This window comes from Alexandromys fortis, unplaced genomic scaffold, assembly GCF_014885135.2.
Source record: "Alexandromys fortis isolate MF-2015 unplaced genomic scaffold, M_Fortis_MF-2015_v1.1 scaffold_281, whole genome shotgun sequence".
Taxonomy (NCBI): Eukaryota; Metazoa; Chordata; class Mammalia; order Rodentia; family Cricetidae; genus Alexandromys; species Alexandromys fortis.
Genome location: NW_026068161.1, coordinates 982,979 through 996,406, shown reverse-complemented (window position 1 = coordinate 996,406; position 13,428 = coordinate 982,979). Strand labels below are relative to the sequence as shown.

The 13,428-nt window shown below is 38.2% G+C and overlaps 1 non-coding gene across 1 annotated transcript; it reads right to left on the bottom strand.

Annotated features, from left to right (window-relative positions):
* Positions 1 to 260: 260 nt before the first annotated feature.
* On the bottom strand, positions 261 to 367 carry LOC126491864 (U6 spliceosomal RNA). The gene has a single exon (XR_007589477.1). It is a non-coding gene; the product is annotated as a U6 spliceosomal RNA (small nuclear RNA).
* Positions 368 to 13,428: the final 13,061 nt, after the last annotated feature.

The window sequence follows — 13,428 nt, the reverse complement described above, 5'->3', positions numbered from 1 at the left end:
GTTCCAACTACTGCCTGGAGCTTATGAATTACTGGCTGGCAAATTATTTATTAGACGGGCCTTTCTCAAAAGGGTTTACAAATGGCTCCAGGTGTGCCGCGGCTACCATTCAGGGCCATGGCAGTGAGGCTGCGTGGTTGTAATGGACCCCTTTCCCAGGCTCCTTTCTCTTTTCCTCTCACCATCCTTTTCACCCTAGTGGTATGTCCTACCCATCTCTGCTGCTCTTCTACCTTCTGTATTTACATATTTTTTTTAAAAAAAATATGGAACGCTTCACGAATTTGCGTGTCATCCTTGCGCAGGGGCCATGCTAATCTTCTCTGTATCGTTCCAATTGTAGTATATGTGCTGCCGAAGCGAGCACTGTATTTACATATTTTTATGGGAAGAATAAGTCACTAACTTATATCTTTGCAGTATTTGTAATAGAGAAGAAAAGGCAAATTACATTTGGGAGTATTATGACATCCACCAAAGTTTGTGTTATGTATTTCAATTATCTTTTAAGTGTGACGAAATAGGTGTGTGTGGTTGTGTGTGTGTGTACAACTACCATATCTATATCTATATCTATATCTCTATCTCTATCTCTATCTCTATCTCTATCTCTATCTCTATCTCTATCTCTATATCTATATCTATCTATATCTAGCATTTTGTGAAGTTAGGATGTGGTTGGAGAAGGCAATTGTAAGACATCAGTGTTAGTTTAGAAATGGCTGTGCCTTTTCTTGAGTTCCAAAGTTGCAAAATCTGGCCCCAGAATATGACTAATGGTAGACTCATCCCCCAGTTGTAGGACAAATGAGAAGGCTAGTTGGATGAGTTACTTTTAAATTTGGTCCCAGCCCACCTCCCAGATGTTTCAACGAGAGCCATGGCTTGCAGAAATACCTTTAGCAAATTACAGATTACAGATGGAGCTGTTTTATGGCCCGCGCAGCTCCACTAAGTCCACTGGTGAGAGGATTGGAAGTTATTTGTGGATACTGAGTCATCATCCTCCGCTGGCCTCCCCCAACTTTGAGCCATCTCTCTGTCTTGCAGAACTCAAGGCATTGCAAGGAGTTAAGCAATGTACCCACTCTTCTAGATGCAGCTATGCTCCGCTGGATATAGAAGAGATCCAGCAGTCCTCACCTGGCTCAGCAGATTCAACACTTGCCAGTTTTTAACCTCATACATATTAACTGTCCAAGCTTTCTGGATAAAAACATCCTTTGGTACACACATACCTAAACTAGAATCTTGACTTTTTCTCTGTAGATATGTAACTTCATTAAAATTCTTTGGATGTTCTATGCCTTGGTTTCTTCATTTTAGTATCACTATAGACCTCATAAAGTTCTCATAAGGACATGAATTAATAAGTATAAAGTTATTTAAATATAGCACCTAGTATAAGCAGTATGTAATTCTCACCTATTATTAATAATCAGTATTTTGCCAAAAGAACTTATATTTAACTCTTTTTCTTGACCTATAAGGAAAAAAAAAACTATTTCTCTTAATGGGTAGGATTTTATAAACATTGAACCCTGGTCTTTCGCATATCATGGGCACCTCTTGTTTTCCATTAGAAATATGTTTTAGTGCCTACCCAAATGAAGTCATCACAGCATTCAGGAATAAGCCATCCATCAGCAAAAATTATGCTAGGCTGCATTTGTATTTTCTGGCTGAACTTCCTGGAGGGGCTCTGTTTTGCGTTCTCAGTGGAATATGTTTGAGGTAGCTCAGGACTTAAATGAAGCTTGGGTGTTAATCCTTATTGTTTTTCCTTTACTGATGGTTTAAATTGTGTGAAAGAAGATATAATTCTTGTCAACCTGTAAATTATTTGCCAAGTTTTGAATTTCTATTCCAAATGGAACATAAATAACCTGATTTTCTTGGCCAGATCTACTTATAAAACTGGCCAAAATGTGTCTCTAATCAGACAGGAACGCACTGTCCTATGTTAGAGTAGAAAAATGTCAAGTGGGAATAATGAAACTCTGAGATTTTAACTATTCCCCACAGATTCAAACATGCACGTTGTTCTACAACACACTTTCATAAATAAAATACGAATTTGAATGCCTGCATAATACTCCATTATGCAGTTATTCGATACATGTCGTATTTTAACCCAACTTTTAACAATTAGAAGTGCAGCAGTTTTATAATTTCTGATTAGATGCGTTTAGTAGGTTGAGCCAATACTGTGGTAAATATTTCTAGATATGAATTTTTGTTCATATCTGTGTCCATTTTTTTAGGGTAATTCATAGACTGTGATGTTGGCATTTAAAACATAAATGTTTTAAAGGATTTTGCGGAAGAGTTACAGCTCATTTCAGTAGAGCATATTGGAAGAAAAGGTAAACTTACCTAATAGAAAGACATAGGATTGAGGGGGGAAATGTGTATGTATATATATATATATTATAAATACATATGAAAATAGCTTATTAATTTTGGTTGGCCACTAAGTTGTCAGATTGATGAGCCAATAATGATATGATGTTGAGGCACAATGGCTAAGGACCTATGGTTTGAACTTTATGAGAAATCTGCATTAAGATATTATAATTATGTTTGACTATTAAAAATATAGAGATCCTTGTTTTTAACAGCTGAGTAATATTCCATTGTGTAAATGTACTATATTTTCTGTATCCATTCTTCGATTGAGGGACATCTAGGTTGTTTCTAGTTCATGGCTATTACAAATTAAGTTGGTTTGAACATAGTTGAGCAAATGCCCTTGTGGTATGATTGAGCATCCTTTGGGTGTGTGCCCAAGAGTGGTATTTATGAGTCTTGAGGTAGATCGATACTCAATTTTATGAGAAACTGCCATATTGATTTCCAAAGTTGGCTGTACAAGTTTGCACTCCCACCAGCAATGGAGGAGTGTTCCTCTTGCTCCACATCCTCTCCAGCATAAGCTGTCATTTGTGTTTTTGATATTAGCCCTTCTGAAGGAAATTTGAAGGCAAATGGATGGAACTAGAAAAATATCATCCTGAGTGAGGTGACCCACATAAAGAAAGACAAAGAAGATATATACTCACCCATAAATAGTTATTAAATGAAGAGGATATATATGTTATAATCCACAGACCCAAAGAGGCTACATAACAAGAAGGGCACAAGAGGGGACACATGGGTCTTCCCAGGAAAGGGAAACAGGAGCGCTCCTAGCTAGACTGGGGTTTGGTGAGCATGGGAACTTGAGGGATTGGGTTCTGGGTGGATGGAGAGTGCTGAGAGAGATGGCTGGAAATGGGGGCTTTCAGAGTGTGGTAGAAGCCTGGTGCAAGGGAAACTTTCAGTACTTTATAAGGATGACCCCAGTTAAGATTCCTGACAGCAATGGTGGATAGCCTGAACTGCCATCCCCTGTGATCAGATCGGTGACTTCCCCAGTTGTCATCAGAGAGCCTTCATCCAGGGACTGAGGGAGGCAGATTCAGAGATCCACAGTCAAACATTGGGCCAAGGCCGGGGAGTCCTACTGAGTTGAGGGAGGAGGGATTGTAGGAGTTGGGGGGCAGGGACATCTGAGAAAAACCCACAGAAATGGCTAGCCTGGCTTATGGGAGTCTGAACCAACAGCCAGGGAGCCTGCATGTGACAGACCTTGGCCCTCTGTGTATATGTGACAGTTATGTAGCTTGGTCTATTTGTGGGACTCCTGGCAATGGGAACAGTGGCTGTCCCTGGTGCTTTGTCTGGCTGTTGGGAACCTATTCCTCATGCTGGACTGCTTTGCCCAGTCTGAATACAGGGGAGGTGCTCGGTCTTATGGCAACTTCATTTACTATGCTTTGCTGATGACCATGAGAGGCCTGCCTTCTTCTGAGTGAATTCAGAGGAAGGGTAGATTGATAGAGGGTGCAAGGGTAGTGGGGGCAGGAAGTGAGAGGAGGTGAGGGAGGGAAGGTTGTGGTTGGGATGTTAAATAATTTAATTTAATTTAAAAAATATGGAAGTTCAACCTCATACTTGAGTCATAGAAAATGAATAACTAGCTTTCCTGCAAGCTTTGTTCTTACCAGCTAGCTCTTACAGTGCTGAAAGGTGAGGTACACACTACCAGAGGAGAAAAGAAATCATTGATATCCTCCAGCTGTGAACCTGCTATAAAAACACCCTGCCTGATAAGAGAAGGCCACTTGTGAAATAGTGGCATGCGTGCTGTGGGACTAACTAACAACTTCTGAAAGATTGCATTTAAGTCCCACTTCATGAGATGGAACCAAAACTCGACACTGTCAATGAAGCTAAGAACCTGTAGTATCCATGGGGAAACCTACTGTTATTATTCTGCTAAGTGGAAACAGCAATGAAATGACCAGTGACTTGCTATGCTCATAGATCAGTGCATAACAACTCTCATCAGAGAAGCTTCTGTTTTCAGTAGATTGCAGCTAACACAGAAAACCCCAACTGCTTAATGTGTAGAGAATAAGAAATTTCAGAATTCTCAGCCCTAAACATGATGTGTATACCATACTGCTCCCTCGAGGCTCAGGAATCCTTGCTGGAGAGTGTAAAAGTCAGGTGTGGTGGATGACTGCATAGAAACAGTATTTCCCACGCATAACAAGAGATGCTCCTATGAACTCATGGTGTCGGGGACCAGCCTCGTCAAAAATACCTCTTGCCAGGATAGAGGCATGGGGATTTATAAAATGTTAGTAACACGGATGAAATTAATAAAACAGAATCATATAGAATTATATCAGGAGGGAATTCCAGTGAGTACTGGAATTCGCCCACATTTACTTTTCAATTGCTTAAAATACCCCTGACCACAAAAGGTAGGAGTAAGACAAAAAACTGCATTACCTTGATACAAAGAAATGAACAGACCAGTTGAAGGTTGTGGGCTACATCCATAGTTAAACTTACTGCTGCTAGAACAACACAAGTCATGCTCACACTCTAGACCAAAACATTCTGTAGGCAAACCACTTCCTGCATGGAGTCTAATGGTATCTCCTTAAGGGAACTGGAATTTATTTGGATTCTTAACTTTTGTTTGAGGTAGAAACAGATCTGCTTCTTTATTCTTGAAATACAAGGTCTGGCTATTAGCCACACCTGCTGACAATAATCTCAAGAGGAGCAGAACTCTCTGATCTAAATCTAGGTGGGATCTTTGTTTGAGGTAGAAGCACAATAACCTTGAAGGATTAGAGGTAAGTTCCAACTCTCTGACCTTTGGTCTGCTTGGAAATAGCTCACATTTTTGGGTCTCCATACCTGGTAATTGTGAAAGCATACACAAAACCTATACAAGCTAATACTAGACAAAATCCCAATATGGGGGTAACAAGGTTGGCACAAAGTCCCACTCCTAGTTAAAAAGCTGACATGGGATTCCCCTCTATATGCTGTGAGTATCTTTTATTACCATTGGTTATTAAAGGAGCTGTATCGGCCAATGGCTTAGTAGAATAAAGTCAGATGAGAAATCTAAACAGAGGCATAGAGAAAAAGTAGGTAGAGTCAAGGAGACACCATGTAGCTGCTAAAGGAGACAGACGCTGGAACATTACCCAGCCTTGGAGATACACAGAATAATAGAAATGGGTTAATTTAAATGTAAGAGTGAGTTAGTAAGAAGCCTGAGCTAATAGGTCAAACAGTGTTGTAATTAATATAGTATCTGTGTGATTATTTGGGGTCTGGGCAGCTGGGAAATGAACAAGCAGTTTCTGCCTACAAAAAAAGAAAGCTATTGGCATATGATTGCTGGTGGAGAAAAACAGTTTTCTTTAACAGTGTGATGCCTGTCATATTGACCACACTTTAGGATAGGTCCCATCTCCAGGAGTAGTTAGCCAATGCAAACTTGACTCCATGGGGGCAATGAAAGAGATGGAGGGGTTGAATAAGTGTGTGTGTGTGTGGGGGGGAATCTGAATGGAGTTGGGGAGGAAAATAAATATGATTAAAATATGTTGTATAAAATTCTCAAAGAATTGATAAAATATAAAAATTGTGACATGGGGCTGGAGAGTTGGCTCAGAGGTTACGAGCACTGGCTGCTCTTCCAGAGGTCCTGAGTTCAATCCCCAGCAACCACATGGTGGTTCACAACCATCTGTAACGAGATGTGGTGCCCTCTTCTGGGAGAACACTGTATACTTAATAAATAAATAAAATCTTAAATTGTGACATGCACACAGGTAACTTTTTGCATTAGAAGAAAGAAAAATAGACCTGCATAATTTAAAAAAACAAACAAAAAGCACTCACATATCCTCATATATGGACTAATTGACTAATCTTAGTATTTTTATTGCATGCCAATTTTTTCCTATATACTGTGATAGTTTGGTTGAATATGGTTTATCCCCATAGGCTTATATGTTTGAATACTTGATCTCCAGTTTATGGAACTGTTTGGGAAGGATTGGAAGGTGTGGTCTTGTTGGAAGAGGTATGTCAGTGGAGGTGAGCTTTGAGTCTTCAAAAGCATCCTGCCATCCCCAGTGCACTCTCTGCCTCAGCTTATGGTGTTATGTGTGGTCTATTTTTCCTGTTGCTATGCCTTCACTCTACCATCATGGACTTTAGACCTCTAGACTCATAAGCTGAATTAAACATTTTCTTTTAAAAGTTGCCTTCATTATGGTGTTTTATCACAGCAATAGAAAATTATTAATTACCACACCTTGCCCTTTTTGTTTGATCTTCAGGTTGAAATGGGGATTTAAAGTAGAGCTTTGCCTTTCATGTTTCCACCCTCTTTCTTCTAGAATCATCTAGAACAATTAATTTCGGTAGAAGCATTTTAAATATCAACTTTCTTGGAAAGCAAGCATCTCTTCTTTACTGATATCATCCTATTTCCCATTAAGAAGATCTTCCTATCTTTTCTTTCAGATTCTCTGATTTAGATGATCATAACCCCACCTTTCATCCTGACTCTAGGAAAACTGTATGTCCTGTCAATTCAGTGAGAGCCATCCTAGGTCATCAGATAACATCATGAAGAAGAAAGTCCCTACTTTAACATTCTGTTCACAGTAACAGTTTAGACAGACTATAAGAAGCACAGGAAGCAGTTAGTATATATTTGGGAAGACTTTACAAGAGATACATATTGAAATGAGATCCAAAGATATAGCTAAGAATGCATGTAGAAGAAATAACAAAACTGAATGTTATGATACATCAAATACCTAATATATACATACATACAATAGTGTTTGTATATACATACATTTTATATAATATATATAATGTATATATATATATATTGCACCCAAACACCAAATATACCTTAAACTTAGCAGCTCATGGATCCTCTAAAACCGATCACATCTCTTGGGGCATAAAACAAATTTAGAAAAACTGAAATAGTTCCATGTATCTTTTCTGACCACAATATAATAGAGCTTAAAATCAATAGCAAACAAATGTCTAGTAATTACACAAACTTATGGATATTAAATAACTTATTCATAAATGGGGCAATGGGTCAAATAAGGAATCAAGAAAAAAATAAAATTCCTGGAATTAAATAAAACCACAACACAACATCACCTCTGCAAAATATTAAAAGTAGTCCCAAGAGGGAAATTTAGCGCTCTAAGCAAATATGCTTTTAAGAACTCAGAAAGAGCAGAAACAATTGCCTCAATAATGGAACTCAAAATTTTGGAAAAAAAGATCAAACCAAATGCAATCCGAATAGACAGGAAGAAATACCAAAAATCATAGTAGAAATTCATGAAATTGACTCCAAGAAAACAATGCAAAGAACCAGCAAATATAAAGGCTTGTTCTTTGGAAAGATAAGATCTACAGACCTTTGCCCAATTAAACACAACAAAGAAAGAGAGGACCCAATTTCACAGAACCAGAGAAGTATAAAACAGACACCAAAGAAATCCAGAATGTTGTAAAGGAATACTTTAAAGACCCACACTCCCTTAAATTAGAAAACCTAAAAGAAATAAATGGATTTCCTGACTCATCCAAACCAACAAAGTTAAACCAAGAAGAGACCAACACTTCAACTGACTCATAAGAAATAAGAGGATCAAAACAGTGATTAAAAAAAGTCTTCCAACTAAAAAGTCAAAGCCCAGATGGACTCACAGCCGAATCCTACCAGACCCTTCAAAGAAGATCTACAACCAGTACTTCTTAAACTACAAAAAGAAAAGAGAAAGCTGAGAAAAAAAAAACAATCAGGGTATTTGCAAATGCTTCTACAAAGCGAGTTTCATGCTTTTACCGAAACAGGTAAAGATACAATGTAGAAAGAAACTACAGTCATATCCCTGATGAACGTGGATGCAAAACTCCTTAATAAAACGTGTGCAACCCAAATAAAGACATAGATCAAAAAGGATAGCGATTAAAATACATCTTTTTATAAACAGTGTTATCTCAAGAGTGGACTGTTACTTAACATTGCACACATGAGTGATTGGAACCCTAGAAGCAAAGAATAAAGTGAAGGAGGAAAAGAATATATTTGAGAATTCCCAAGAAACTTTCAAATGCTGATAAAAGACACTGGGCCACAAATCTAAGAAATTCAATGGTCTCCAAACAGAATAAAAATAGAGAAAACTGTATTAAGATGCAAAATGGTCAAGCAAGGAAAGGTAAAAGGTAAAGGTGCATACTGTAACAACATTTCTTTTCTTATTATTTATATTTTTTTAAATAATCTTTTTTTCATTTTATATACCAACCCTAGTTTCTACTCTCTCTCTTCTTGCTGCTGCCACCACACACCCCCATCTACTCCTCAGAGAGGGTAAGATAGTTTGAGCAAGGTATCCCTCTATAGGGAATGGGCTCTCAAAAGCCAGGTCATGCACGAGGGATAAATCCTGGTCCCACTGATGGTGGCTCCACAGACTCCCCAATCCACACAACTGTCACCCACATGCAGCAGGCCTAGTTTGGTCCTATGTGGGTTTCCCCACTGTCAGTATGGAGTCAGTGATCACCCACTAACTCAGAACATCTGTATAAAAACATTTCTTAAAATGATAGTAAAATAATTTCAGACATATCATTTTCTGGGAAACTTGATCTCCTACAGAAATGAACTAAGCAATTTACCAATGCAAAAGAGAGGCCATCACTTCAAATCCTCAGAATTGTTTTTCAGTTTCAGTGAGGGAGTATGTGTGCATGATGTGTTTGGGTCAGGACGAATGTGGAGGCCAAAAGACAACTTTGTGGCATCCTCCATCTTTATGTAGGTTTTAGAGACCAAACTTCAGGTGCCAGGTTCGTGTGGTAAACACTTTACCCTCTTTGTCTTCTCACAATCCCAAATCCTAGATATATTAAAGGACTAAGAATATATTGTTAAATTTTTGCCAATAAAGTTAATAAGTTAAAGCACAAATTTTCTATAAAGGGACATAGAAAATTTGAATGGCCTTATAGTTTTATTTAAAATTTGGACTTTCAGCAAAGATATTTGCTTAAGAAAAATAGATATAAATATTATCAGTAATGAATTATATTAAATACCCAAGAATGAAATATTAGTGTCATATAAACTCTTTCAGAAAACAGGGAAAAATTCCAATATAATCTACAAACTGAGCACAATAAATAAAACCTAAGAAAATATGACAGGAAAATTACATGCTGATATTCCTCATAATATAGACACAAAAATCTTCTAAATACATTACAGCAACATATAAAGAGAATAACTATTAAAATTTTATCTTCTGCATTTCCCATGTCCCCAGGGTTGTATTACTAGGGGCAGTAGAATCGTCTTTGTCAGGTAGAGTCTCACTTTAGGTCATGGGAGATTTACTCTTGAAGAGGTGATAGGATCTCTCTCCCTCTCTCTTCCTCCTCCTTTCCCCTTGTTGCTCAATAGACATGAGGTGAGCATTTATGATCTATCCTATGTGAAGATTTGCCACAGACTTTAATTAATGAGTGACTGGACTCTCTCCACCTAGAAGCAAAGGTAAGCCTTTCTCTCTAAAACTTGGTTATGCCAGATACTTTGCCATAATGGCTGGAAGCTGACTAATACAAGACATCATGACCTTGGATGCAAGGCTGATTGAAAACTAGAAAGCTGTAAGATAATGTTACACTTCCAACAAAGAGAACATGAATGTATCCATCTCGATAGACACTGAGAATCATCAATAGAATTCAATATTTGTCTTGCTTTCATTTCTGTTGCTGATGAAATATGAATGTATGCATTCTGCTTACTCTCCTGCTAAGCTTTATTTATTCACTCTTACACACACACACACACACATACACACACACACACACACACACACACACAAACACAGTGGTCCCAGTTTTCTCACGTCAATTAACTTATTAAGACAATTTCCCATAGACATGCTCATCACCCAAACCGATGTAGATAATCCCTCATTGAGATACTCTTTCTAGATGACATTAAATTGTGTTAAATCAGCAATTAAAGTTAGCCCAGTGTAGACAATACCTCATTGAAATTCTTTCCAGGTTATTTTAGATTGTGTCAAGTTGACAAAGTTAACTATTATGGAAGCCAATTGTGATCAAACAAATTCTCAGGAAAACAGAAGCAGAGCGACCCTCCCTTAACTTAGGATAAAGGGTATCTACAAAACCTCTATAGTTAACATCATATTGGGTGATATTCATGACTATTTTCTAAGATCAAAACAAATTATACTCTGACTAACTTCACTTAATCATTATATTATGAGTCCTACCAACACAATAAGAATAAAAACAGTTATAAATATTATAAAGGAAGAACTAAAATCATTTAACTGTGTTTATAAAACTCAAGTAATCTATCAAAACTAATAGAAATAAGTCAACAAATAAATGGGTAGATGTACAAGGTCAGCATACCAGAATTTACACATTGTAAAAGATCCCTGAACTTGAAAGAAGCAAACTTTCTTTTTTTAGGGCAAAACAAAAGAATCTAAATTCACTACAAGTAATAGGATAAAAATGAATTAAAATGAGAATCTCTAGTACAGTGGTGTGCCATCAGGCCCTCAACAACAAATGAACATATTTGAAACATGTCTTCATTGGGGTTACTATGGCTGTGATAGAGCATCATTACCAAAAGCAAGTTGGGGAGGAAAGGGTTTATTTGTCTTACTCTTCTATATCACTGTTCATCATTGGAAGAAGGCAGGACAGAAACGCAGGCAGAGCAGGGACCTGGAGGAAGGAGCTGATACATGACATGGTACAGCTCACTGGTTTACTCCTCATGGCTTGTTCAGCCTGCTTTCTTACAGAATCCAGGACCATAAACCCCTGCATGGCACGACTCACAATAGGCTTGACCTCTCCCATTAATCACTAATTAAGAAAATACCCTGCTCACTTGCGTACAGCCCAATCTTATGGAGGCATTTTCTCAATTGAGGTTCTCTCCCCTCTGATGACTTCAGTCTGTGTCAAGTGGACATAAAACTGTTCAACATAAAAATGGAAAGTAAAAACCATAGGTTTCACGGGAAGTTGTTCCTTGTCCAAAGACAGCATTCAGAAAATCTTCTCATGAGGCTTTCTAATAGTAAAAAACCTAAAACAATAGAAATAAGAATAGTGGTCTAGGTTGGTACGGAGGTGAGAAATAGTGGAGTAGCAAAGTGAGAGTTGCTGGAGGCATTGGAAGCCTATGTCTTGACTGGAAAGTATTTATATGGGTCTGTAACTGTCAAAATTAGAAGAATTATCCACTTAAAAGTGGACATTTAATATTTATTTTTTACTTTGATTTACATTTTTGAGTGTGTGTGTGTGTGAGTGTGAGTGTGTGTGTGTGTGTGAGAGAGAGAGAGAGAGAGAATTTGTGTTTGTATAAGTGTATATGTGTGTATGTAGGCCAGAGATTAACCTTGGGTTGCTGTAGGGAACTCCTTCAGCTAGTAGCCTTTAAGATACCAGCCCACTTGGTTGTGGCCTCTTAGATTACAAATGCCAACGCAAAGTGCACGCTTGCTTTCTCTCTCTCCCGGTTTCTGGATTCGGTTCCCCGTTTGTGCAGAGGCCTGTGATCTGTGAGTCTACCCCTAAAAAAATAACCCTTTATTATATTCAGTTCTGAGCTAGCGTGGGGTTATTCTGTAATTTCCATCTTCACCGGGTGTCATGGTCGGGTGCTGTCTACCATGGTTTTTGAAACTGGGTCTCTTTCTGGCCTGGAACTCTGGGGGTCTGCCTGTGTCCACCTCTCTAGTGCTGGGATTATATGTGTGTTCCATAATGCTCTCTTAAATTTAAGCCTTCATGCTTGCAAAGCAAGCCCTTTGTGGAACGAGCTCTCTCCCCAATCCTGTACTTTAACTCAAAATGTGCTCAGAATGTGCAAATTTACTAGCAAGAAACCCAGTACGGTTTTAAATAGTTACCATAAGATGTGATGATTTCAACCCTGAGTAACAATCAAGTTCCAAAATACAAGCCAGTGGGAAACCAGCGCTTAGATGGAGTGGGTACATTCTAGAGGGGTATTTGGAACTTAGGACTTCAAGATTCATAACAAATATATAACAATTGATTTGTAATTGTGGGGCAGCCTCAGGCTCCATTTAGCTTCAATCACCATTCTGGATTCTGGCCACAGGTACTCAAAACCACCTGGACACAGTATTTGAGACTTGGTGGACGTGTTTACTGGATTCCCTGAAAGTCATCCGTGTGCCACTAGGATTCTACTAATAGCAAACCACAAAAGAAATAGAAATTAGAGAAGAATCACCTAAGGCAGCCATGTTTCTTATATAATCCCTCTAAGAACTGGATTTCGATTTTGTGAGAGAAATCTGTGCTTCATATCTACTAAATATAGCCTGTCAAAGCCAGTCAGGCTTCTGGGAGTTTTTACTATACAATCTTGTGGGACTGCTCAATGGAAACGAGAAATTATCAATTATTTGTGATTCTTAAATAAGACTGAGTTCATTACCCTGAGAATTCTCACCGGAAAAAATGCACCCACTTGTAAATCCAAATCCCCTTTTACTCAAAATATCTACTGTGTTGAAGTTACCAAAAATATAATTTAGCCACTGAACCAGTTAGTAGGAACAATTGTCTCACTGCCCATGGTACTTAAAACTTATTTTTTGAGGCTGGAGAGATGGATCAGTGGTGAAGTGTACATATTGGTTTTACAAAGGATCCAGGTTCAGTTCTTAGCAGACACACGGTGGTTCAAAACAATTTGTAACTCCAGTTACAGGGAAGCCAACACCTTCTTCTAACTTCTGAGGGTGCCTGGCATGGTACACATGGATACGTGAAGGCAAAGAGCTCACACACATAAAATAAATAGGTCTAAAATAATTTTAAAATGGCTCTGAAGATGGGAGAGGAGGTGAGGGTTATGGGGTGTTGGAAAATGTCTATACACATGTAGCTGCAGTTGTCTTTGAACTCACCATG